Below are 27,251 nucleotides of genomic sequence, written 5' to 3' on the forward strand. Positions count from 1 at the left end.
GTGATAGGGATACAGGTTTGATACCAGCCTTGGTAACTATTTGTGTGGAGTTTGCACATTCGCCCTGTGTCTGTGTGGGTTTTCCTCCCACTCTCACAAAGATGTGCAGGTGAGGTGGCTTAGCCATGGGCTATGCAAGGTTACAGGGGAGTAGGTGGTGTGAACTCAAGGAGCTGAGTGGCCTGTTTCCACACTGCAGGGATTCTATGATTCTACTTGTATTTACTGCTTCAAGATGCTGCTCTAAACCTTTCTAGCAAGCCTTCACTCACTTATCTCTAATATCTATTCATGTGGCTAAGTGTCAAATTTTGTATCTGCCATGCATCTCAGAAAATTCTTCTAGATTTCAGATACTTAATTAATGCAAGTTGTTGTTCAAATGGATCTCAGCAAAAATGGCTTGGGGCTCAACTTTCCTGTTCAATTTTGTTTGTAGTTGGGCCATTTCCTTCTTTACCTAATTTATAATAAAATTTCTTTGTATGGCATCATTGTATAATAAGCCACAAACCATGAAGGTTTGGAGGGATATGGACTAGGAGGAGGCAAATGGGACTAGTTTAGTTTGAGATTATTTTAGGCATGAACTGGTTGGACCAAAGGGTCTGTTTCCATGTTTTTGACTCTATGACTCTAGCATTATCAATATATTTGAGCAATTGATGAGGCTACACATTAACTGTCAACTGAACTACCTAAATATCTAAGCTATTGTTACCATGTTCTAGTACATGATGGTTACGTGAATTTTACATATACTCAAGGCAGTCATAATAAGAGCTAAGACTGGTTGGTATTCTTTAACAATGATCCTACCAATAAATTGATACAATATGATGGCAACATAGCAGCATAGGAGCGGGAGAAGATCATCCAGTCCATTGAGCCAGCTACACCAGTAAGATCATGGCTGATCATCTACTTCATTGCCACTCGTCTGTGCTATCTTCAGGTCCTTAGATGCCCTTAGTCTGTAGAAATTTATCGATTTCTGTTTTTCATATGTTCAATGATTGAGATTCCACAGCATTCTGGGGCAGAAAATTCCAAAGATTGATGAGCATTTTCAGTAATTAAATTCCTTCTCATTCCAGTCTTTAAATAGACAGCCCCTTGCCTGATTATTGTTCCTTGGTTTTACCAACCAGGGGTTGCATCTGAAATGTACTTACCCTGGCTTGTTCTATAAGAATTTTGTAAGTTTCAATGAGGTGGCCCCTCATCCTTTGGAACTCTAAGGAATACACACCCAGTTTCCTCAATCTCTCCTCATAAAACAATCCTGCCATTCTAGGGATTAACCTGGTGAACCACTGCCATACTTTCACGATGGCAAGTATATCTTTTCTTAGATAAGGGGACTAAAGCTGTCCATAATACTGCAGGTGCGCTCTCATCAAGGTTCTAAAAACTGGAGCAAGACATCTTTACTCCTTGAAATGAAGGCCAGTATATCACTTCCCCTCTTAACTGCTTGCTGCATGTGCATATTAGCTTTTAGTGACTCATGAGCAAGGATAGTCAGATTCCTTTGTTCACCTGTACTTCCTAATCCCTCATCATCCAAGACGTATTCTGTTTTTCATATACCAACACTTATTCATATTGTACTCCATCTGCCATGTTCTGATCCAGTCACTTAGCCTGTCCAGATCCTCTTGAGAAGCCTTTTTACATGCTCCTCTCAACTTAGTCACCTGACCAGTTTGATCAAGTTGGAGACACTAAAATTGGTCGCTACATTCAAATCATTTGCATCGATTATAGATATCTGTGGATCTAACACTGATCTTGGTGGTATCCCACTAGTAACAGAACATCAACTTGAGAAAGATCTGCTAATTCCTACTCTCTATTTTCAGGCTGTTGACCAATTCTCAGTCCATACAGGTATATTTCCTCAGTCGAGAGTGTGGTGCTGGAAAAGCACAGCAGGTCAGGCAGCATCCAAGGAGCAAGAGAATCGACATTTTGGGCATAAATCCTTTATCAGTTCTCCTGCTCCTTGGAAGCTACCTGACCTGCTGTGTTTTTCCAGCACTACACCTCGACTCGAAGCTCCAGCATCTGCAGTCCTCACTTTCTCGTATATTTCCTCAGTGTCATATGCTCTCATGTAACTGCCTTCTAGAAAGTGAGCATTTGCATCCCTAACTTGACAGATGTGACTCAATTACATGTGCTTTTCTCTTTAGGAAGTTTATAGATCTGTGGGTAAGGTCCCACAGGCACAATGTCAATGATACCCAACACATTAAGGAAAACTATCACATGGAAAAGTTTGATCTCTTCCAGAGTACAGTTGCATAGGTATTAGGGTTAACTCACTTTCATTTTGGTGAAACTCATAGAGCTGTCACGTTGGACAATGTTAGTTTCTCCAGTTGGAAATCTCATTTTACAAGGTAGTAGAACTTACTTTATCTATAGCAATTTGGCATTTCTTGGATGCACACTGAAGTGTGAATTGCATTTAATGTCACTTTGATTTTTAAAACCTTTTATCGTTTTTACAATGGAGACACAAATGCCAACTTTCCAATTTCTATTCCAAGGACATTCCATTCTCAAAGTGCACAAACCCCATCTAAACTGTTCCAGATTTACCTGCAGCCCCCTCCAGAATGCATAATGAACGCCAGCTAAAGATCCTGTCTCCTGCTCCATTATTGGAACCCTCTTTGAATCTTCCTTCCTAAAGCCTGTGAAGCAAGAGAGTCAGTTGATGTGTTAAACACATGCATTTTTGTCATTAAAGAAGAGAAGATTAAAGGCGAACTTTCTCTCACCCAGATGGAAGTGGGAATCTTGGATGCACTGCCTGCGAGGGGAATTGAGGCAGGAAACTTCAGCATCTTTAAAAAGTACATGGATCAACACTTGAAATGTTATAATTCCATGCTGTCTGAACCTATGACAGTTAAAATCCCATTCTCCCTCCTGAGCACCTATTTTCACTTCCAACTGAATGAAGAAGTGAATCCTGGGATCTGATTATTTTCCAACATCAACAGGAGATTTATATTAAAAATCATGATGTGATTTTTTTTTCAGATTTTTCTTCAAATAATTGAATGACAGATGGAGTTTAATATAGGCATGCATGAGGTAATGCAATTTGGGAGGTCAAGTGCAAGAGAAAGGTAGACAGTAAATGGCAGGTCCCTGAGGAGCATTGATACACAAAGGGATCTTGGGGTACAAGACCATAGCTTCCTGAAAGTGGCAACACAAATGGATAAGATGGTAAAGAAGGCATGCTTGCCTTCATCAATCAGTGCATTGAGCATTAATGTTGGCAAGTTATGATGCGGCTGCATTTAGTTAGTAGGCCACATTTGGAGTATTGTGTGCAGTTCTAGTTGCCATATCACTGGAAGCAAGTGGAGGCTTTGGAGAGGGTACAAAACAGGTTTACCTGATGCTACCTGGATTGGAGCATATTTGCTACAAGGAGAGACTGGTTAAACTTAGATTATTTTTGCAAGAGCATCACAGACTGAGGGGGTGACCCTAAAGAAGTATAGAAAATTGAGAGAAGCATAGATAGGGTGGATGGTTGGAGTCTTTTTCCCATGGTGGAAATGTCAAATACTAGGGAGCATAGGTTTAAAGTGCGAGATCAGTTTTTGTTTTATTCAGCGGTTGAAAGGGGAGGTGGTCAAAGCAGGGACATGTTAGCAACATTTAAGAGGCATTTTGACAGACACATGGACAGGCAGGGGATAGAGGGCTATGGACCATGCGCAGGCAGGTGGGATTAGTTTAGAATGGCATCATGGTTTGCACAGACATGGTGGGCCGAAGGGCCTTTTCCTGCACTGTACTGGTCTGCGATCTCTGTTCTATGTACAACACAAGCAAGGTAAGTAAATGTCACAATACGGAGAAGGACAATCATGGACTGAAAAGCTGGAACCGAGTACAGCATTCCTGCACCTTCTCTCTCCCACAAAAGGAAGTAAATAAAACTTATTCTGAATAATCTTCCAGTCTACATTGGACATGCCATTACCTGACAGCAAGAGCAAAGCTACTACCTCACTCAGGTCAGCGTCAATCAATTTGGAGAGACAGGTTCTCACATTTTCATTTATTACACCATTAGCAAAACATTCTCAAACAGACAGGATGTCAGAAGAAAGCACGACGTCCCATTTGACAAACTCTATGACAGACTGGGCATTCCAAACTATCTGAAGCATTTGCTGCCCTTGTCACTTTCCACAGCAATAAAGTCAGAATTAAAAGCATTCACATCTGCAATCACGTAATGTACCTCCCATTTCACAGGTGCTCCGTCACATTGAAAAGCCCGATTGTGATCTCGGACATAGTTACCCTAGCCAGAATGAATGCAAAGCATATTGCTGGCATGTTAAAGCACAAAAATCAGAGGGATTTGTATTTCCTTATAGCTCAGCAATTGTGCCCAAAATAATCTTCACCTGCAGAATTTCTCAGGGGACTGTATGGATTGAAATGGAATATAGTCATAGAGGCATAGAGTCATAGAGATGTACAGCACAGAAACAGACTCTTCAGTCTAACCCGTCCATGCTGACCAGATATTCCAACCCAATCTAGTCCCACCTGCCAGCACCCGGCCCATATCCCGCCAAACCCTTCCTATTCATATACCCATCCAGATGCCTTTTAAATGTTGCAATTGTACCAGCCTCCACCACTTCTTCTGGCAGTTCATTCCATACACGTACCACCCTCTGCGTGAAAACGTTCCCCTCTTTTCTATCTTTCCCCTCTCACCCTAAACCTATGCTCTCTAGTTCTGGACTCCCCCACCCCAGGGAAAAAACTTTGTCTATTTATCCTATCCATGCCCCTCATGATTTTATAAACCTCTATTAGGTCACCCCTCAGCCTCTGACGCTCCAGAGAAAACAGCCCCAACTTATTCAACTCTCCCTATAGCTCATATCCTCCAATCCTGGCAACATCCTTGTGAATCTTTTCTGAACCCTTTCAAGTTTCACAACATCTTTCAGATAGGAAGGAGACCAGAATTGTATGCAATATTCCAAAAGTGGCTTAATCGATGTCCTGTACAGCCACAACACGAAAGGCCCACCACTCATCCCTAGCCAGCAACTTGGCAGAGACAGATAAGGAACAAAATGGGGAAAGAAAATAAGGGAAGCAAAATTAAAATGATGGAGATAAATTTTGCAATTTCTGGAGATGCTTCCAGAAATTGCAAAATCTGGATCCAGTAAAAGTTTTGCTGCAAATTGTTCCCAGAAAGAGTATGCTGTATTTTTCCATTTGCTGTAACTAAGCTGTTATGATGCTTTTTTTCGTCATTATTAGCTTCACAGCCCATTTGCACAAAAGATGCCCTCAGTTAATGAAAAGAAAAAGCTCCACATCCAATTCACAATATCATGACCGAGCGAAGAACTTGCACTCACATAGCATCTTCCACGACCTCAGGTGGTCACAAAGTGCTTTCTGATCAATTAAGTCTGTCTGAAGTGTACTCTGCTCTTCTGTAGGAAAGAATTACATAATAGTCTGCTTGGCGAGTCTGTAATGCATGCTTTTTTCTGCAGCTTAGCCTATTCTGTCAAAATTTTCCTTCATTAAGAACACCACATGAATGGGAAACTGGTGGTGCACTTTATATACCCTAAAGAATAGATGTAAGAGGAAGCTACAGAGGAGGTAAAATGCTGGCAAATGGGACTAGATTAATTTAGGATATCTGGTCAGCATGGACAAGTTCGACAAAACGGTCTGTATCCATGTTATACATTTCTATGACTCTAAGTGTAACTGCCTTGATAAAATGGTAGGTATGACCAAGAAAGGAGTGGTCACCACTGCCCGCTCACTAACTGATACTTCTTTATTTCTGAATTAGTTTCGACCATTGATTGAGGGAAGGTGGATTTGCCTGAATGACCAACATATGATGTAGAATAATGCCAAAGGCATGTAAACACAGGTAAACTTGGTACCTGCCTCCTTGCCCAGCCCCTGAGACAAGAAAACAATGACAAACCAGTGCTGAGAAAAACTGCCCAGAGAAATGATATAGGATGAAGCATCAACAAACAATGAGTAAAGGGACTGTCTTCAGGCAGAGAACTCATGATGAGATGGTAGATGTAGGATAACCTGAGAGGGAACAATCTTATTTTCCATTTCCTGTAACAGGTGCTGGACTCTCCTACATTGTATTTCCATAAGAACAAAGCAGGGGTAGTGTTAATAAGCTTAAAGGGTATGAGGGTTGAAAAAGGTAATACTGAGCAGTGTCTTAAGTACCAATTATTATGATGTCCATATGGACTTGAAGGAATAACAGTTCAGGGTCTCAAAAGAGTCAGATTAACCATATGAGTCCTCCTCATAGTCTCTGCAACAAGATCTATCACACCAGGGTATCTTGTACCAAGTTACTATCATACAATAACTAATCTTCCATAAGATAAAAGCCTCTTCTTCTACCAAGTGTTTTTTCTCTACTACACGCGACAAAAATTGGTCCAAATTAAGGCAATCCCACAGGTTAAGTTTGAAGAGATTTACCGGCCTAAATGCTGTTAAAGAACAGACACAAAATCAACATTCTTCAATGCAGAGGACACCCAACCTTCCAAGGCTGAAAATAACCATTCTGAGCAAATAGTGAAACTGCTGGGCTGCCTGGATTTGGGAGGAGATAAGGTTGTTGTAAATGTATTTCTGTACACAAATGTATCACCTTAAAATTGGAACAAAAGCTTGGGCAAGATGTTGTATGAATGTAAAGGTTAATATTGAGCTGTGCCTTAAGCATCACCCATTATGATGATGGAATGTGGGCTTGGTGGTACGGCAGCTTTGGCTCTCATAGGAGTAATACTTAATTTCTGCGTCCTCTTCATAGTCTCTTTGACAATGTCTACCTCACAGTCATAATTATACATAGTTGCTACCATGTAATAAATTCATGTTTAAGACATTAGCCTCCTCTCCCTCTCCTCTAGACTAGCAAGTAGTTTTCCTCTCCCTTGAATCCTTACGAAGGTATCCTTATGAAGATAGAGCTAGCAAATCTGACAGATGACATGATCAGCTATGGTAAGACCATAAGACCATAAGAAATAGGAGTGGAAGTAAGGCCATTCGGCCCATCGAGTCCACTCCAACATTCAATCATGTCTCATGGGCATTTCAACGCAACTTATACACACTCTCCCCGTAGCCCTTAATTCCTTGCGAGATCAAGAATTTATCAATCTCTGCCTTGAAGACATGTAATGTCCTGGCCTCCACTGCGCTCCATGGCAATAAATTCTACAGGCCCACCACTCTCTGGCTGAAGAAATATCTCCTCATTTCTGTTCTAAATTGACCCCCTCTAAAACCCCTCCGAGTTCTAATATCTCTGCCTGACGGAAACAATTTCCCAGTGTCCACCCTTTCGAAGCCATGAATTACCTTGTAAGTTTCTATTAGATCTCCTCTCAATTTTCTAAACTCTAATGAATACATGGAATTTGTGGGTGGCTTTGAACATTGGCAAGTGTTTTTGGAATTGGAAGATACAACAATGGATTGTTTTAATTTTTTAACTAAAGCTGAATGGACAGAGTTATCAGATAAATGGAAGGTAAAAGAAAAAGAGGTGTCTCTTCAAGTTGAGATGCTTCAAGTCATTATCCAACATTTAAACCTGAAATTAGGTTGTCACAACTGGAATTAGCAAAGATACAGTTGGTAATGAGAAAAGAAAGTGGAATTAGTTTCACAACCCATGGACAGCAAAACACACCAATCAGCCTCCCTATCCCTGCTTTCGCAATGCAGTATAATGAAAACATCAAATGACTCTCAAAATTACCCCAATGGTTCCTAACTAACCTTTACAAATAACAGATATCAGACATCAAATTTAAACTTAAAATGACAATGAACAATTTATTTTTAATATTGTGACATTAGCAGAGCAAAGTTAAACAATGAGGTAATCTGATTGAAGTCTATGATTTAAACCCAAATTTTCCTTGAACATAACCCCACTTACACATAGACAGACAGACACAGTTAAGGGATAAATTGGAAGAAAAATCAAAGAGATGCAACTAGTCAGTTCACTTAAGCAGTTTCAATGATGCACGGTATCACATGAGATTGTATATTGTTTGATATCTAAAGTCACTGGTCAATGCAAATAACTTCTGGTGTGCTCCAAATAATATTCACTTTTTTTGTATAACTGGGATTCTATTCTCTAAACTTCCAATAAGATGATAATGGGAGAATAACTAGGAAGCAAAGAAAACACTCCTTTCATTAGCTTTTGCACCACAGCCATTCTGTCTAAAAAAAAATTGAAACTTTGGTTCCTCTTTCTGTTTCTTCGACATTCTGTTTGTTAGACTAGTCAGCATTACTACTTAAATTGAGAAAGACAGCTTAAAGCTACAGCGCAGAGGTTTGAGGTTAGCATGAATGTCTCAACTTCCTAATTTTTTCAAGGGTGCTGACCCTCAGGTTAAATTCACCTCTACCAGTCATCTCTATCTCTGATGAGAGAGCAACCCTACGGTCCTTTGGGACTATGGCGACTTTACCCTAGTGCATAAATCACAAAAAAGCTGGCATACAAGTTCAACAGGGAAAGCAAAACAAATGTTAACCTTCAAAGAGAATGGAGTATAGAAGTGGGACATGTTCATAAAACTATACAAGGCACTAGTCAGACCACGGCTGGAATGTTCTGAACATTTTTGATCCCCTGATCTAAAGAAAGATATTCTTGCATTGAACGCAGTGCAGAGAAAATTCTCTAGGTTGATCTTAGGTATGGAGGGATTTTCTTACAAGGAGAGATTGAGCCATTTGGGCCTGTACCAATTGAAGATTGGAAAAATAGGAAATTACCTTATTGAAACAAAAAAAATTCTTAGGAGGTTTGAAAAGTTAGAAGCTAAACTATTGTTTCCCCTTGTGGGACAGTTTAGGAGCAGACACGCTCTCAAATAATTCTTCCACATTTTACAAACCCTATGAAAGAACTGTGTTTCTCTGGAGATTTTGGCAAGCCAAAATCATTGAATATTAATCTTTGATATTTGGCATTTTACTGTGGGAAAGGCTGTAGTGTTCTGAAGTGATCTTGGCAACAAAAGTTGTCACGAGCAGTGAGAATTGTAGGGCTGTAAAATGCAAGTTCGGTGCCAACTTCACAATTTGAGACAAAATCAAAGACACTTAATGAGTTTGGATGAGTTTCTTCCTTGTTTGCTTCAGACTGTGTAGGATAAGCAAGAGTGTGCTGTATTTAGATTGCACTCACAGGCTGAGTTTAAGCCAAATAGGGAATCTGCTAATCATGGAAGTACTTTCATAGCAATGTTCTCAGTTCCATTGTCACGGCATTAACAATTGGGAACAATCTGAGTAATACGAAGCAAAATTAGATATTATAGTTTAGAAGGTAATTTTTCAGCAAATAGCCAGTGCAGCGTTCTGTATGGTAGACTCTTTAATAAAGTTAGATCAAGTGGGATCCAGTAGGACTAGCCAATTACTTACACATTTAGTTTGAAGGTTGGGGATAAAGGGTTGCTTTTCAGACTGGAGGCCTGTGATCAGCAATGTGCCACAAGGATTGGGTCCACTGCTTTTCGTTATTTATATAAATGATTTTGATGTGAATACAGAAGGTATGGTCAGTAAGTTTGTAGAAACACCAAAATTGGTGGTATAATAGACATTGAAGAAGACTATCTCAAGAGTACAACAGGACCTTAATCAAATGGGCCAATGGAGTTTAATTTAGATAGATATGAGGTGTGTTTTTTTTAGATTAGATTAGAATCCCTACAGTATGGAAGCAGGCCCTTTGGCCCAACAAGTCCACACTGACCCTCCAAAGAGCAATGCACTTATCCCTGATTATTGCACCTGACACTATTGGCAATTTAGCAATTCATCTGACTGCACATCTTTGGACTGTGGGAGGAAACCGGAGAAAAACCCACGCAGACACAGGGAAAATGTGCAAACTCCACACAGACAGTTGCCTGAGGCAGGGATTGAACCCTGGTGCTGTGAGGCAGCAGTGCTAACCACTTGAGCCACCTTGCCACCCCAAAATGTCTTACATTTTGGTAAGACAAGCCATCGCAGCGTACGTACAGTTAATGGTAGGACCACCAGGGAGTGTTGCCGAACAAAGAGTGGTGCAGATGCATAATTTCTTGAAAGTGGAGTTGCAGGTAGACAGGGTGATGAAGAAGATGTTTGGCACGTTTGTCCTCATTAATCAGAATATTGAATATAGAGTTGGGTTGTCATTTTGTGGCTACATGAAACATTGGTGAGGCCACTTTTAGAATACTGTGTACAAATTTGGTCTTCCTTCTATAGGAAAGATGTTGTTAAACTTGAAAGGGTTCAGAAAAGATCTACAAGGATGTTGCCAGGACTTGAGGGTTTGAGCTATCGAGAGAGGCTAATAGGCTGGGGTTATTTTCCCTGGAGTGTTGGAGGCTGAGGGGTGACCTTATAGAGGTTAATAAAATCATGAGGGGCATAGATAGGGTAAATAGACACATTATTTTTCCAACAGTGAGTGAGTCCAAAGCTAGAGGACATAGGTTCAAGGTGAGAGGGGGAAGATTTAAAAAGGACCTGATGAGTAACCTTTTCATACAGAGGGTTGTACATGAATGGAATGAGCTGCCAGAGGAAGTGGTGGAGGCTGGTACAATTACAACATTTAAAAGGCATCTGGATGAGTATGTGAATAGGAAGGTTTAGAGGAATGTGGGCCAAATGCTGGCAAATAGTACTAGGTGAGATTGAGCTATCTGGTCAGTAGAGATGAATTGGACCAAAGGGTCTGTTTCCATGCTGTACAAATCTATGACTCTATGAATCTATGACACTTAAAACTGTCAGTTAAGTAGAACAAGTATTAATTGAGATTGATGGAGTGAATTTTGACCCAGAACCTTGACTTAAATCAGACCAGTGCAAATATTGTGAGTTGTGTTTAACCCTTAATTACTTCACAATTCAGCACATTTGGATGGGCAAGCAACAGATGTGATTAGCTTCTGCCACACATTCCTTGCCTATTTGGAAACTGAGCATTCAGTTGGGAAGCAATCAGGAGATAAAGGCTACAAATGTGGCTCCCATTATTCAAGTGCTGCAAGTGCCACTCTGATTCCAAAATTATACCAATGGCACAAGTGCGAGAGCTACAACAGATACTTTTTAATATCCCTCCTCAAATCCTCCTCCAGTCTTTTCAGGAGTGTAGGGTTCAACCCCAACACTGTCACCATGTATTAATATCACAAACAGGTCCTGGGAGCCTTAGATAGATTCAGATGTCATACCATTCTAGAGTAACATGATCAACGTTTGGTTACTATTTATACCATGTACAGAGGCATGGTAGAGTTGCACTTGAAACTTCATCGAAAATGTCCCAGTCCCATGATTTATCACTGAAGTTGCAGTCTTGCTGCTAGCATACAGCTCTTACTCCCATACCTTATTTTTAATTGAATTCTGAATGAATCCAGTGCAGCTTTTTGCCTGACAGCCTACCAGATTGTCAGTCAGCTTGGGGGATGGAAGTATAAGTGTATCGAGGATGGAGGCCACACTCAAGGGTCCATTAGACCATGTTGAGAGCTGCAATTGGCAAAGGAAGGATCGAGTGCTGGATAGGTATATTCCGATATTTTAACCAGCCCTTACACTGGATCCTAACCCACCCATTGAAATTGACAGGCCGCAGTGCTGGTGCCGCTGAATTCAAGGTTTTCCGGTCACCAAATGAGGCTAAAGATCTTTCATTGGGTTTGGGTGTCTTCAGCTAGGTCATTATTCTTTGTCCATTTCTAATTTCCCTCACTAGGCTATTTCAGAGGTTAGTGTCAACCACGTTTTGTGGGTCTGGAATCACAAGTAAGCCAGACTGGGTAAGATGATGACAGATTTCTTTCCATGAGAAACTTTTGTGAACCTAATTAGGTGACTATGGAAGATATGACAAGTGGCATCAGTGTACTATATTAATGGCCTTGAATTCAATTTCTGCATTGGAACATCACTGGAGTGTCATTGATAAAATGTGAAGAATTTCTTCCAATACAGATATTTAATGATCCTTGTTTGCTCTTATAGTACTCTTCCCTGTAGCTTCTTTAATAAACAATTTTTCCTCTCCTAACAACTTTAACTGTTGTACTTCCCATCCACTCTGTCCTTAGAATTATATTGGAATGATGCTGAAAATAATAATGACTTGTAACACTGGAACAAAGTGCTCAAAATATTGTCTTCACGTAGCATGAGAACACTGCATAAAACCAGGATCACATATGGGTGTGGAATCACAAATCCCCTTACAGTACCAAGGTGTTGACATTATTGATGCAGGGATGAGAGACAATGTAGGAGACAAAACATGGGATGGTGTAGATCTAATCTAGTTTGAGATTACCATTAAAGTTATCCAGCTTTGCCTTCCACTTCAGAAACCCACTCATTTCTACTTCTTTAACTGGATGTTGTGTTTTATGAACACATTATCAAACCTACCCATTTGCTCTTTCAATATACAGATATAAACTCCAGGCAAGAGGAGGAACCATCATCAGGTGTAGTTGGGCACCTTCTCTGCAACTCGCTCTGTTCTATCACCCTAATGCAGTTTGTATGGTACGATCTGCCTGTACTGCACACAAAACAAATGTTTTCACTGCACCTAGACATGTGATAACAATAAATCAAATCAAATCAAATCAAATCAAAACCCTTCCTGGTTCATTAATGCCCTTCAGGCAAGGAAATCTGGCAACCTTACCTGGACTGGCCGATGAGTGACTCCAGATCTACAACAAATGGTTGACTTTGATCAGCCATTGAGGAGACAGAAGATGAGTTACTTGCTGTGAATTTCCAAGCCACTGAACTGCTGCTATAGCCACAGATAGTCACAGAATGGATATGGACATTCCAATTGTTATGGACCAGACCCCCTCAAAACAGTTCACAAAAGTAGCCTAGACCCTAACTTTGCTAGTTGTTTTAAGCAGGTGTACAGTGGATATTCCAGGAGTGGTTGGAGGTGGCCATTACCTGGCAATTGTGTGGTGCAAATGTCACTTGCCACTTATTAACCCAAGCCTATACGTAGTCCAGAGTTTACAGCATATGGACATGGATTGCTTCAGCATCTGCTGAGTCACAAATGATGCTGAACATTGTGCGGTCATTGACAAACATCCCCATCTCTGCCTTCATGATGGAAGGAAGGTCTTTGATGAAGCAGGTGAAGATGGGTGTGACATTTGTGTGGCCTCTGGGTATTGATACAGATGTCAGAGACAGTACATTTTATGAGGGTTCTGGGTGAAATTGTGAAACCTTTACATTGTGCAACAGTTCAATTGGACAAATGCAATTAGATTTACTCAACCGGACTGGTTGGTTGTACCTTGATGCTGGGGAAAGGTAGTCATCAACTCTATTTTCTACCTCCTTGAGTAGCTGTTGTGCTTTCTGCCCCCAGGCCCTCCATATTCAATTGTCATTGGATGGCATATAAAAAAGGTTGCAGCACACAGTGATATTTAATACCTTAGCTGACTAATACTGCGAATCACTGCTGGAAAGTCCTTGCTTTTCTGTGCCTGCTGTGCTTGATGATAGTTCTGCAATGTATGGCTGTCAGAGAGATACAATGACCCTTTGGTACAGTAGGTGTTCCTGGTATCCTCATGCATGTTTGTGTTGGAGACACATAATGAGGACACAGAAGATTGCTTTAAAATGAAATCATCATTACTTGTTGACAGATGAGTGGGCATTCACGTGCATTATAACTGAACAGAATGGCATGATGCTGTCTTCCCCTCTCCCTGTCTCTCCCTCTAAGTCGGACTGAAATGACCAGTGATTCCTTCACACAGAGAGTGGTGAGCATGTGGAGTTCTCTGTCACAGACAGTATTTGAGGCTTAAACACTGATTGTCTCCAAGAAAGAAATGGATATAGTTCTTATAACTGCAGGGTTCACAGGATATGGAGAGAAATTGGGAACAGAGTAATGAGTTGGCTGATCAGCCATGATCATATTGAATGGTGTAGCAGACTTGATGGGAGGAATGGCCTACTCCTGCTCCTTTTCTCTATCCTTCAATTACAGTATTATAAATGGTGCATTGAGGAAACAAACCCCTTCGAAAATGTCCTTCTTGCCACTGGAAAAATCTAAAATAACTGCTTTCACTTGTGAAAATACAATGGCATATCAATCACCAACTGGATACATATGTGAGCCAGGGTTTGCTGATGATCCAACCCACCAATTGAGAAAGTTCAAAGCTAAAGTGAGCAAAGCACTGACTGGCAGCATGGTGCCCATTCTCCAGGTTGGTTTGAACTATATGGCACCACCTCCCTGATGAATCCTAGCCTTCATGTGTAGCATTCCTCAGTCAAAGGTTTGCCTACTATGACTGAACTGACTGCAGACCGCAAATGGACCCAGTGCAGAGGCGATTGAGGCCCTACTTACTTTTCCAGAGCCATCACAGGCCCTGGAATTGGCAGCTGATGCATCAGCAGAGGCAATGTTGGCGAGGTGGGCCCAGTGACAAATGATGGTGCCTGAGGACAGGCGATCTCGTTGTTGGTTGAGTCCAGCTTCACAGCAAAAGTGCATCACGGCAACATCAATGAGGTGGGCACAGCGGTGAGATACATGACTTTGACACTGGTGGAGAAAGTGAGGACTGCAGATGCTGGAGATCAGAGCTGAAAATGTGTTGCTGGAAAAGCACAGCAGGTCAGGCAGCATCCAAGGAGCAGGAGAATCGATGTTTCGGGCATGAGCCCTTTGACACTGGTGGGTCTAGTACAGGTGGTGGAGGAGGAGGAGTATTAGTCCTGCGGCAAAGATGATGCCTGAGGATTGGTGACTTCGATGTTGCTTGAGTCTGGTGTAGATGGCGATGAAATGGTGCCTTTCTCAACTCCAGGATCTCATTAAAATAGCTTGCAGCCAATGAAGTATTTCTGAAGTGTAGTTACCCTTGGAAAGCAGGAAATGCATCAGCCAATTTACATACAGGGAGTTCCGTCAAACAGCGATTGGATAATGACCAGATAATTGTTATTAACAGTGCAGATTGAGGGATGAATATTAACCAAGACATCGGAGGATCTTTTACTGCCAGTTTGAGAGGGAAAATGGGGGAATTCAATTTAAAGACTAATCTGAAAGATGGTAGATGCCCTCAACTAATCAGCCTAGAACATATGCTTATGCCTCTAGTCACTCGATGGTGCAGAACTTGAATATAGCTGATAAGAGAGAGACACCTTGTGCTCATCAGAACACATACATGAATGCCAAGTTTCAAATGATAAAAACAATTTATAGCGTAAAAAGAAAGGGCACCGACTGGCTGACATGTTGACTTTAATTGGCCGAGGTGACATCCATTCATGTGTTCCATTCAGAAACCAGCTTTGTATAAATAGACACAGCAGACTGAATGGTCTTCTCTTGCACAATAACAAATCTGTGATTCTATAATATGCAATGATTTGGTGAGTGATACAGCATAAACAATTTCACTCAAATACAAATAATTAATTTAAGTAAGTTCTATTATCCGTTTCAAATGTTTGTTCTGCAACCTTAGAATCACTGTGTTGAATGACTTAATTTTTCAAAATTAAAATCCAGAAAGTATCTTTTATATGGATTCAAATACATTAGCTAGAAAAGAATTGTGCAATTGATTTTTACAAACCTTGTTAGAGACTCCAAAGTTACTGAGAATTCTCAATGCTGAATGATTCCATGACAATGCCCTTTTCACTGAACTATCATTCCACAATCCCTTTCACTTTGTTGGTTCAACTGAAACATATTTCATGAGTTCACAGTGACATTGAAGTTTAGAGTAATAACAAAATAATTATAGTGGTGTTTAATCCACATGGTAAATGTTTGAGGTGAGAGATTTAATTTTTTTAAGAATGGTAGCATCTCAAATTATTATCTAGAGAATTTGTCAGGAAAGCTAAACACGAACATCCACTGCTCAGGTGGCTGAATGTCTGGCTTGTGATGTTGGAGCCAAAAGTGTAAGTTCAAATCTTAGACTGGTGGAGGTCAATATGAATTCACTGCCGCCTCAATCTTGCCACTCACCCATGGCATGGTAACCTTCCAGCTGTTCACTCGAAAGAGAGAGAGAGAGAGAAGTCTCTGAGACCATAGTGGATCATCTCTTGGTGAAGGTGAAACCATTACATTTGTCAAAATTGTCTTAGCCATTTGGAAGGCTATTTCAAAATATATGTTTGACTTTCTGCAGATTATATGGAAGCTGGAGGAGAAAGGATGGGTCAAGAATTGAACAAGTCAAAAAGTGTGTTGCTGGAAAAGCACAGCATGTCAGGCAGCATCTGAGGAGCAGGAGGATCGACGTTTCAGGCTTAAGCCCTTCATCAGGAATGAAGCAAGGCAATTGACGACCATAAGATTGAGTCTGTAGGTCAATAGTAGAGGGCACAGTGCTGAATGAGCAAGAATATCGGACAAGAGCAGGAAATTGGGATTAGTGCAATTTTAGAGGTTGTTATGTTGATGTAGACTCAATGGGCTGAAGGGCATTTTCTGCACTGTATGTATCTATTAATCAATAATTAGTTCTGTATATGTGTGTGTGAGTATGTGTGAATGTGTGTGTGTGAGTATGTGCATATGTGTGTGTCTATATTTGTGCATGTGTATGTGTGTGGTTAGGAGTGGGGTGGAATTTTCCTGTTCATTGCTCCTTCGTGCCTTCCCCTCACAATTCTAGCCAGAATGGAAGTGACTGAATAATTTTTTGGATTATCTGATCTTGGGGCCACAGTGCTGTAAATGATTGGGATTAATTATATAATGGGATGTATTTTACCCACCCCCTCAGGACTAACTGAGTGGCACTGGGATTGGGGGCGTAACTTAGCAAGGTGCAGACAGGTTGGGGGAGAGACAGGTTGGTGGTCAGCCACATTTCCATCACTTTCCCAGCAAGGGGGCAGTGAAGGATGGCTCTCCCACACAGAGCCTGACTGAGCCTCTGAAATGGCCAATGAAGGACTCCCTGATGGCACTGCCAGCATCCTGCCAATTGGCCCTTTGCACAGAGAGCCTGATGAACATGGGCAGCCTCCCTGTGGTCTCAGTGGACAGGGACAGGGGGTGGTAGTGGGCAGGCCTCCCAAATCAGGCACTTTTGTTGCCCACTGTCAGTAGTGGTCACTTTGGTGAAACAATCCACCCTCACCGTGGTGACTCACTTGACCAGCTGACCGACGCAATCACACCAGCTCCTTTGGGCACGACGCCAGAACACTCAGCTCCTTTTATGAGGCAAAGATGCTCAGTCCTGGTCTTGGATTCTGTTTGCTGTCGATCTTCAGAATATTGGAGTTCAGCTATTCAGCCCCTGCCCTGTTTAAAGAGATTTTGCTTATCACGATAGAGGTAGTTGGAGGTCTGTTCTGCTGTAAGCTCAGTCCTAACTCCCTAAACAATGCCTGAACTGCCCCACAAATGGCCTCCCACTCTGGCCATGGATTATTAATCGCGGTGCCTGTGAGGGCTGGATGGCAGGGTCAGGAGTAGGATTTAAGGATGGCCTCGTTCACCCCTGGTCAGCTGTTCAAGCCTCTAAGCAAGATCTGGGCTTCAGCCTCACTGGGAGCACCATACCCCCAGCCATCTCAAAGACCCAGCAAGTGTCACCAATTGTGCCACGAAATGGGAAGACTGAACAACGACAGCTACCCACCGGTGGGGGTGAGGTAGTCACTGTTGGTCAGGCGTTGCGATGGTATTTTGGAGCCGTCCTGTCACATGATTCTCATGTCTGGTTCCAGGAAAATTCAGCCCAAGAGATTAAATGCAGCAAAAACCAGCTGACAGCATGGAATCTGGCATGAACGCAGCCGCTACTAAATGTACACACTTAATATTGCAAAATCCCAAAAAGTTACTGCAGCCTGGAGTTTAAGTTTGATTTATTGTTGTCACATGTACTAAGACACAGTGACAAGTGTTGTTTTATGTGCTCTGCAGGCATTTAATACTATGCAAAGTTCATCAGGGTAGTAAAAAAGAGTGCAGAATGCAGTGTTACAGCCACAAAGAAGATGCAGAGAGAGAGAGATCAGCATTAATGTTTGAGAGTCAAGATTAAAGTAGTGCTGGAAAAGCACAGCAGGTCAGGCAGTATCCAAGGAGCAGGAAAATTGATGTTTCGGGCCAAAGCCCTTGAACAGGAATGAGGCTGGGAGCCTCAGGGATTGAGAGATAAATGGGAGGAGGGTGGGGCTGGGGAGAAGGTGGCTGAGAGTCCAATACATCGATAGAGGTGGGGGGGTGAAGGTGATAGGTCAAGAGGTGGGCGGAGCGGATAGGTGGGAAGGGAGATTGACAGGTAGGACAGGTCATGAGGATGGTGCTGAGCTGGAAAATTGAAACTGGGGTAAGGTGGGGGGAATGGAAATGAGGAAACTGGTCAAGTCCACATTGATGCCATGGGGTTGAAGGGTTCCGAGGTGGAAGATGGGGTGATCTCTCTACAAGGATTAATGTTTGAGAGGCCCATTTAAAAGTCTGGTAACAGTGGGGAAGAATCTGTTCTTGAATCTGTTCATATGTGTATTCAAACTGCTATATCTTCTGTCTGATGGAAGAGGGTGAAAGAGAGTATAACTGGGATGGGAGGGGTCTTACCCCAGTTTCAATTTTCCAGCTCAGCACCATCCTCATGACCTGTCCTACCTGTCAATCTCCCTTCCCACCTATCCGCTCCGCCCACCTCTTGACCTATCACCTTCACCCCCCCACCTCTATCGATGTATTGGACTCTCAGCCACCTTCTCCCCAGCCCCACCCTCCTCCCATTTATCTCTCAATCCCTGAGGCTCCCAGCCTCATTCCTGTTCAAGGGCTTTGGCCCGAAACATCAATTTTCCTGCTCCTTGGATACTGCCTGACCTGCTGTGCTTTTCCAGCACTACTTTAATCTTGACTCTCAAACATTAATGCTGATCTCTCTCTCTCTGCATCTTCTTTGTGGCTGTAACACTGCATTCTGCACTCTTTTTTACTACCCTGATGAACTTTGCATAGTATTAAATGCCTGCAGAGCACATAAAACAACACTTGTCACTTGTTGGTTGCTTTCCCGAGGCAGCGAGAAGTATAGATGGAGTCAATGGAGGGAAGGCTGGTTTGCGTGATGGACAGGGCTGTGTTCATTTCCTGAGGTCTTGAGAAGAGCAGTTATCACCCCATGCTGTGTTGCAGCCCAACAGAATGCTTTCTATGGTGCATCTGTAAAAATTAGTAAGAATCTTTGTGGGCATGTCAAATTTCCTTAGCCTCCTGAGGAAAGAGAAAAGTTGTTGTGCTTTCTTGACTGTCGCATCAACGTGGGTGCTGATGATCAACCATCTTCACCTCAGCACCATTGGTGGATACAAGGTTGTGTCCTCCACTCTGCTTCCTGAGGTCAATGACCAGGTCTTCCATTTTACTGAAGTTTTGGGAGAGATTATTCTCTTTACACCATGCCGTTAAACACTCAGTCTCTTTCCTGTATTCTGTCTCAGCATTGTTTGAGATCTGACTTAAAACAGTGGCATCATCAGCAAACCTGCAAATGCAGTTGGGATGGAATTTGGCCACACAGTCATGACTTTATAAAGAGTATAGTAAGGGGTTGAGCACGCAGTCAAGATTAGAGTGGTGCTGGAAAAGCACAGCAGGTCAGGCAGCATCCGAGGAGCAGGAGAATTGATGTTTCAGGCAAAAGCCCTGCATCAGGAAGCCTCGTGGGGCACTGATAGTGGAGGAGTCCTGTCAACTATTCTTACCGATTGTAGTCTATGGGTGAGGAAGTCGAGGATCTAGTTACAGAGCGGGGGAACTGAGACCTAGATTTCAGTGTTGAAATCTATTGAAGACTTCCTTGCAAGACTTGGAATACAATGCTTTTTAATAATAGATGATTGCAGAACAAGTGAACAACAGAAGGGTGCCTGTTCACAATTTATGTCAATACATTCTGATGGATCTTGCATTTATGCTATCTTTTTAAATTAATGGACGACTTTCATTTTGAGTTCTTTTGCCAAAAGAATCATGTTTTAGACAAATCAAGGCAATAAATAAATAGAAAATGAAATGGAAAATACTGAATTTGTGTCACCATGAAGTATTTTGTCAAGTGGTTTGATACCACACTATAAGTTTAGGTTCTTTATAGACTGGTTGAGGAGAAGGCAAGTCAAGGCTTTAATGATAGACTCCAATGTAATACCATCTATTACACATTAAAATGCTGTATATGGCGTTCATGGATATACACAGCTCTGAATCAGTCCTTGCCCACATAGAACAAGACCTGGAAAGCTTTCGGGTTTGATCTACAGTTACATTGGTAAGGATTAATCTATATTCTTCATGTATTACATGTATTACATTCATGTGCTCTCTGTGATTTGTTCAGAGAATGTCTCTCTCTATTGTGTCTCCCTGAATGTTCCTGCCAATCTGTTCTATCTCTACCATGTTGTGGTATCTATACCCAGTGATATGCAACTCCATGATGTCATCACAAAGGTTGCTTCAGGGTCATAACCTGAAGAGTCACTGTTGTTGAAGAGCTGTGCTGACATGTGTGGATGATATGGCCAAGGAACTGCAGGTAGATTATGATAATGGTTTTGGAATATGGTTGTGCTCTTCACCATTTAGATGCTTCTTAAAGTCAGTCTAATTGTCTGAGCTTTTGATCTCTTGCTCTTATTTATCTTCATGTATGTTCTTGTCAAATTCCTTCTGATAAAACTCCTGTGGAGGCCCTTGTGAGGTTTAATTATGTTTAATGTTCCTGGTAAGTGTAAGATGTTGTTATTGTATGTGAATAGAGCTAATAGACCATATGTGTGAGTAGCAATTCTATTCTAGTCCCTGCACACTATGGAAGCAACACTCAGTAAGGTCAGCCTGACCAGGGCTGTATCTGGTTTGCTGGATTTTTGTTCTCAGATTTCAATTACTCATACTGGAATTGCAAAATAACATCAAAGAAAAATGTGATAAACATTGAGGCATCTCATTGGCCATTTTAAACATTCGCTGCCTCTGTCACCAGAATGATTCACAAATGTATCCACAGAAGTCATGCAACTGAATGGTTACATGATGGTGTTAATGGTCCATAAGAGTGGAAATGTGAAACAAAAACAACAGTTTGGAAGCTAATAATATGCTGCAGCACCTCCTGTGCTCACTTGTCAGTAGGCCCTGTCATCTCCAGGGCCAATTGGGTGTGAATGTAACCACAGGGTAGAGGCAGACACTTGAATCTAATCGCCCTCCTCTCTACACTGTTGCTCGAGTGCAGGCTTTTCAGAAGTTGTGAATTTCAGAAGTGTCCATTCTGGACAGTGCATTCCAGGTTCCCACCACCTCATAAATGAATCTTTTTCCTCAAACTGCCTCTAAATCCTGTGGCATCTTAAAATTCTGCCCCCTTGTTACTGACCCTTCAACTAAGGAGACAGCTGCTTTCCATTCACCCTGCCCTTGCCCCCCATAATCTTATACGTCACAATCTCATCCTTCTCTGCTCGAAAGGAGGAGAAAGTGAGGACTGCAGATGCTGGAGATCAGACTTGAGAGAGTGGTGCTGGAAAAGCACAGCACGTCAGACAGCATCTGAGGAGCAGGGGAATCGATGTTGTGGGCATAAGCCTTCATTCCTGATGTCATTCATAACTTACTTAGATTACTTACAGTGTGGAAACAGGCCCTTCGGCCCAGCAAGTCCACACCGACCCTCAGAAGAGCAACCCACCCAGACCCATTCCCCCATTTACCCCTTCACCTAACACTATGGGCAATTTAGCATGGCCATTTCACCTGACCTGCACATTTTTGGACTGTGGGAGGAAACCGGAGCACCCGGAGGAAACCCACGCAGACACGGGGAGAATGTGCAAACGCCACACAGTCGGTCGCCTGAGGTGGGAATTGAACCCGGGTCTCTGGCGCTGTGAGGCAGCAATACTAACCACTGTGTCACCGTGCCGCCCATGATGAAGGGATGGTGCCCAAAACGTCGATTCTCCTGCTCCTCACATGCTGCCTGACCTGCTGTTCTTTTCCAGCACCACACTCTCCGACTCTGATCTCCAGTATCTGCAGTCCTCACTTCCTCCTGGTTGATTTCAATCCTACTGCGAAGCCTCTTCCAAGAATGCCTACCTTGAAGAAGTTCTCCTCCTCTCTCTACAAGGATCTCAGTGAGTCTCTCTCTCTCTCTCTCTCACTCTCTGCACTCCCCGCCAGGTCTCATTCTGATGAAGGACTTATGCTCAAAACATCAATTCTCCTGCTTCTCGGATGATGCCTGACCTGTTGTGCATTTTTCTGCTCTAAAGAAAACAGCCTGAGTTTATCAAAAATGCTCCATCCCAGACAACATCCTGGTGAATCTCCTCTGCACCCTCTCCATTGCAATCAGCTCCTTCCTATCGTGCAGTGACCAGAAGTGCACACAGACCTCCAGCTGTGGCCTAACAAAACTCCTGTACAGCTCAAACATTACCACCCTGCCACAAATGATTAAGGCAAATGTCCCATTTACCTTCTGAACTACCCTATTAACCTGTCCTGTCACATCAGGGATCTCTGCACAAGCATCCGAAGATCCCTCTGCTCCTGTGAGCTTCCTAACGTCCTGTCATTAATTGCAGACTCCCTTGTCTTGTTATTTCTTACAGGGTTATAGAGTCACAGAGCCATACAGCACAGAAAGAGACCCTTCTGTCCAACTCATCCATGCCAACCATGTTTCCCAAACTAAACCATTCCCATTTGCCTGTGTTTGGCCAATATTCCTCTAAACCTTTCCTATTCATGTATCGATCCAAATATCTTTTAAATGTTGTAACTGTACCTTCATCTCCCACTTCCTTTGGCAGTTCATTCCACATACAGACCACCCTCTATATTAAAGCTGTTTTTCCATTGTTTGAAGGAATTGTCTCTTAATTCTTTTGCTGCACTATAGTCTCACACTCCTGACCTTTGGCCAGGCAGCGCAGGCAAGTCAGAGGACCTTCTCATGGATCTGCTCCTGGACCGAGATAAAGTAAACAGGCAACAGGGAAGTGTTATAACAGTCAAGGCTATGGGCCGTGTGCTGGAAAGTGGGACTGGTATAGATTTAGTGCACTTTTGTCAGCACATGCTCAATGGGTTGATGGACCCCTTCTGTATTGCATGATTCTATGAACCCACATGAAAATAGAGCACAGAATCCTCAGTGTTGGAAAGGTACAGGTGGCCAAGAAGCTCACTACTGCATAGAGACTTCCCCACAGCAAATGGAGAGAGCTGGAGGTGCAGACAATGTCAGATTTATCTTGGAGACTGGTTGCACTTTTCCTGATCATTGTGGCCACAAGCACTCAATTCCATACCCCATCTATCGCCACACATAGTGAAGCCTGTGAACTATCTTATTGAAAATTTATTGAGACTCACCTCACCAAGCAAAGAAAATAAAAGAGGGACAATGTTTGCCAAATTACAGCAATCCACTGGAGTACAGTCTTGGTCCACATCAGGGGGCCAAACTGTAGTTGGAGTGCCCTCATAAATTGAGTGTCGAGAAGGGAATGATGGACTCATTCTGTGAAACAAGCTGGGGTAGATTTGAACTTTTGTGTGAGTGGCCTTGCAAATCCATCCTCCACTGAAACAAGATGTACGGTTGACAATTCAATCTCTCTTTGCTAAAACAAATTAAGAACTTTGGGTGGGAGAACAACAGGATCCAGCAATTATATTTCAGACACTTGAAATATGTGGGCGACTCTCTGTGTGGAGTTTGCACATTCTCCCCGTGTCTGCGTGGGTTTCCTCCGGGTGCTCCGGTTTCCTCCCACAATCCAAAAAAAAATGCGCAGGTTAGGTGAATTGGCCATGCTAAATTGCCCTTAGTGTTAGGTGAAGGGGTAAATGTAGGGGAATAGGTCTGTGTGGGTTGTGCTTCGGCGGTCGGTGTGGACTTGTTGGGCCGAAGGGCCTGTTTCCACACTGTAAGTAATCTAATCTAAACAAAATTTGATTTTGAGTTGATACAATTCATCAGGAGACCTTTAATAGTCTGGCATGCAGCAAAGCTTTATCCATTTTAACAGCTGAAGTAATTTAAAAAAAGTATAAAACATTTGCATAAAGCCAACATTAATTATCATAATTAAAAGCTTTATTGCCTCCATAAGGAAATCTACAATGTTGTATTTTTGTAACTCTTCAGTTAATGCCTCGTGTCCTTATTAAGGTTGAAAAGAGATTGCATCCTGCACTTAAATGCCAAGGGTCATGTTGCACACTTGCAATAACACGTTTTTGTCCAAATTAGTCCTAATTCAAAATGCAGTTTTGAGGTCTTTGCAGGTCTTATAAAGTTGTTTACAGCCTGAGTCCACAGATAAGTAAAAACAAAGGCTTGTGACGCAGTGGAAATGAATCCTAGCTAACCAAGTCTGCAGGGAAAAAATAAATAGAGGTAATCGAAGTGGGGAGAAACAGACAAGGTCCATGCTCGGAAAAATAACATTACAATCAGTTCCTTGGAAACTTGTTAACACTAGCAACATGTATTCTTGTGTTTAATTTTCCAGGGTAGATATTGGGATAAACATGCAGACTTACTTGCAGTCAGAATATCTAGGTGCAGAGTGACAAGACCCAGGGATGACACATCGAAATTATACATTGGCAAGTTACCATAAAGTTTCTAACATACACACAAGCTTCTGAAACACTTTCTTGAAACTAGACCATAAACAAACTTGTTAAGCAGCTTTTAATTTCAGTCAGAAGTTGAACAGAGAGGGGGAGAAAACATTACTGCAAATGTCTCTTTACTTTCAGTGAATTCAATTCTTCGGTGAAAGAAAGTTTAAAATGAATCAAAAAAGTGACTGGATCGATGGAAGCAAATGACCTCCTCTAATGGGGGAAGGGGATGGCAACCCAGAACAAGCAGAAATCACTTTAAAGTAAAGGCTAGGGATTTCAAAGAGCAGTTTATACTGGATTTGAAATGTTAATTCTGTCTCTGTCTTTCTCTCTCTCTCTGCACTGATGCTGCCAGACCTGTTGAACGTCTCCAGCATGTGTAATGTCAGGAAGCATATCCTCAGACAAAGGGCACTGGAAATCTGGAAACCCCCTTCCTCCCCTAAAATGTTTCAAAACTAAGATCACTAATTCTGTTTTGAGATAATCCACAGGGGTCTGGCAATATTTGCAGAGAGAGAATTAGAGCTAGCATTTCAGGTCAATGTCCTCGTTTCATCTTTCATTTTTCTCCTCCTACTGAAGGCCGGTCAAGTTGAAACAATCGTCTTGCTTCTCCCCGCAGACAGAGCTGCAGGATGTCCTGGGTTGTTGCCGCAGCACTTGTCGTTTTTAATTTGGTATTGACACCCTCCACAGTATTTCGCTTTTGGATCAATACATTTTTTTTTCTCTCGAGCATGGGTAGATCAAACCAAGGTAGAGAGATGGACTAGAATCTCACATCAGCCCACACTTGATTTGAATGGAGGAACAGGTCTAAGGAGCTGCATGGTCTTTTATTCTGACATGGAAAATTGTGAAATTATCTAAATGGACATTATCTAAATGGTGAGAGGTTTGCAGACCTCTGAGATGCAGAGAGATCTGGACGTCCTGTTGCATTAAAAGGGGTTTGTTAACTTAGGTTGCTGGATGGCAGGTTTGCAGTGCAGTGGGATGCCAACAGTGTGGGTTCAATTCTTGCACTAGCTGAAGTTACTATGAAGGACTCTCCTTCTCAACCTCTCCCCTCACCTGAGATGTGGTGACCCTCAGGTTAAACCACCATCAGTTGTCTACCTCAGTCTCTCTCTCTAATGAGAAAGCAGACCAATTTTACCTTTTTAGTGAGTAATTGGGAGAAAGCTATGTTTTATTTCAAGGGAAATTGAATGCAAGCGTAGGAAGGTTAAGCTTAAGTTATACAGAGCATTTGTGAGACCAAGACTGGGGTGTAAAGTTCTGGTCACCATCTTAAACTGTTGGAAGCAGTTCAGAAGAGCTTTATTAGACTAAAATCTGGAATGAGCAGACTGTTTTGTGAGGAAAGATTATAGAATCTATTCCTGTGTCTTCTGGAGTTTCGAACAATCAGAAAACATTTAATGGAAAAAATAAGATACATAAATTGGGCTACCTCCTTTTTAAAATTGAAGACTCCTGCCTCTAGATTCTCTCACAAGAGGTGACATCCTTTCAACATCCATTGGTCAAGTCCCCTCAGGATCTTCTATGTTTCAATTCGGTCACCTCTGACTCTTCTCAACTCCAGAGTATCCTGCGCTGGCTTGTCTATCCTTTCCTCAGAAAGCAATCCACTCATTCCAGGCATTAGCTTAGTAAATCTCGTCTGAACTGCTCCCAATGCATTAATACCCTCCCATAATTATAGTGACCAACATTGCACACAGTATTCTAAATGTGGCTTCACCTGAAAAGGAGATTCCAAAAAAATGCCACATCACATTTTCTCTCGTTACTGGAATTTGTTGTGCCCTCCAGATGCAGGCAGCATCTCTTTTACCCTGAACTGGGGGAGGTGAAAGGGAACTACACTGTTGCGTGTTTCTTCATTCTCGGTCAGCCTAAAACAGGCACAGGCTGCTTTAAGAGTTGAGCTTCAGTTACCTGGCACCCTATTTGAGGTAATGGTACAGGGAAAACCTGAACAGGTGGAGGGTCAGGCAGAGGTATTTGGTCCTGAAAGGCTAATGGACTTATAACAGAAAGATAAGACAATAAAAGATATATATTATGACGCATACACAGAAAAGGAATCAGAATGCATTCCCGAGGGTTATCTTAAGGACAGGATCCTAAGATGAAAATGGAGACCATGGCAGGTTTGTGCAGAGGAGAAATGGGTGGAAGTGCACCAGATTGTGTTGCTGGTTGCATACAGACAGCAAGTATTACAGGTAGCACATGAACTACCAGTAGGAGGTCATCAAGGTGTGAGAAAGACTCAGGCTAAAGTACAAAAACACTTCTATTGGCCTGAACTGCAAAACAATATGGTTGAACTTTGTCATATGTGCCAAATGGTAGA

At 42.2% G+C, this 27,251-nt stretch overlaps 1 long non-coding RNA gene across 2 annotated transcripts in view; it reads right to left on the bottom strand.

The window, feature by feature from the left end:
* The window catches only part of LOC148149047 (uncharacterized), a 65,004-nt gene that overhangs the window by 33,527 nt on the left and 4,226 nt on the right, over positions 1-27,251 (bottom strand). The window contains exons 1-2 of one of the 2 annotated variants that reach the window (XR_015758535.1): positions 24,791-24,831; positions 820-1,034 (exon numbers count right to left, since the gene is read on the bottom strand). The exons of the other annotated variant lie outside the window; for it this stretch is intronic. This is a non-coding gene — a long non-coding RNA (uncharacterized LOC148149047). Of the gene's footprint in view, positions 1-819; positions 1,035-24,790; positions 24,832-27,251 lie in introns of those variants that run through there. 2 annotated transcript variants of the gene reach the window in all.

Source organism: Chiloscyllium plagiosum, unplaced genomic scaffold (genome assembly GCF_037043375.1).
Source record: "Chiloscyllium plagiosum isolate Xiang-an unplaced genomic scaffold, Cpla_swu_hap1 HiC_scaffold_10, whole genome shotgun sequence".
In the NCBI taxonomy this organism is placed as follows: Eukaryota; Metazoa; Chordata; class Chondrichthyes; order Orectolobiformes; family Hemiscylliidae; genus Chiloscyllium; species Chiloscyllium plagiosum.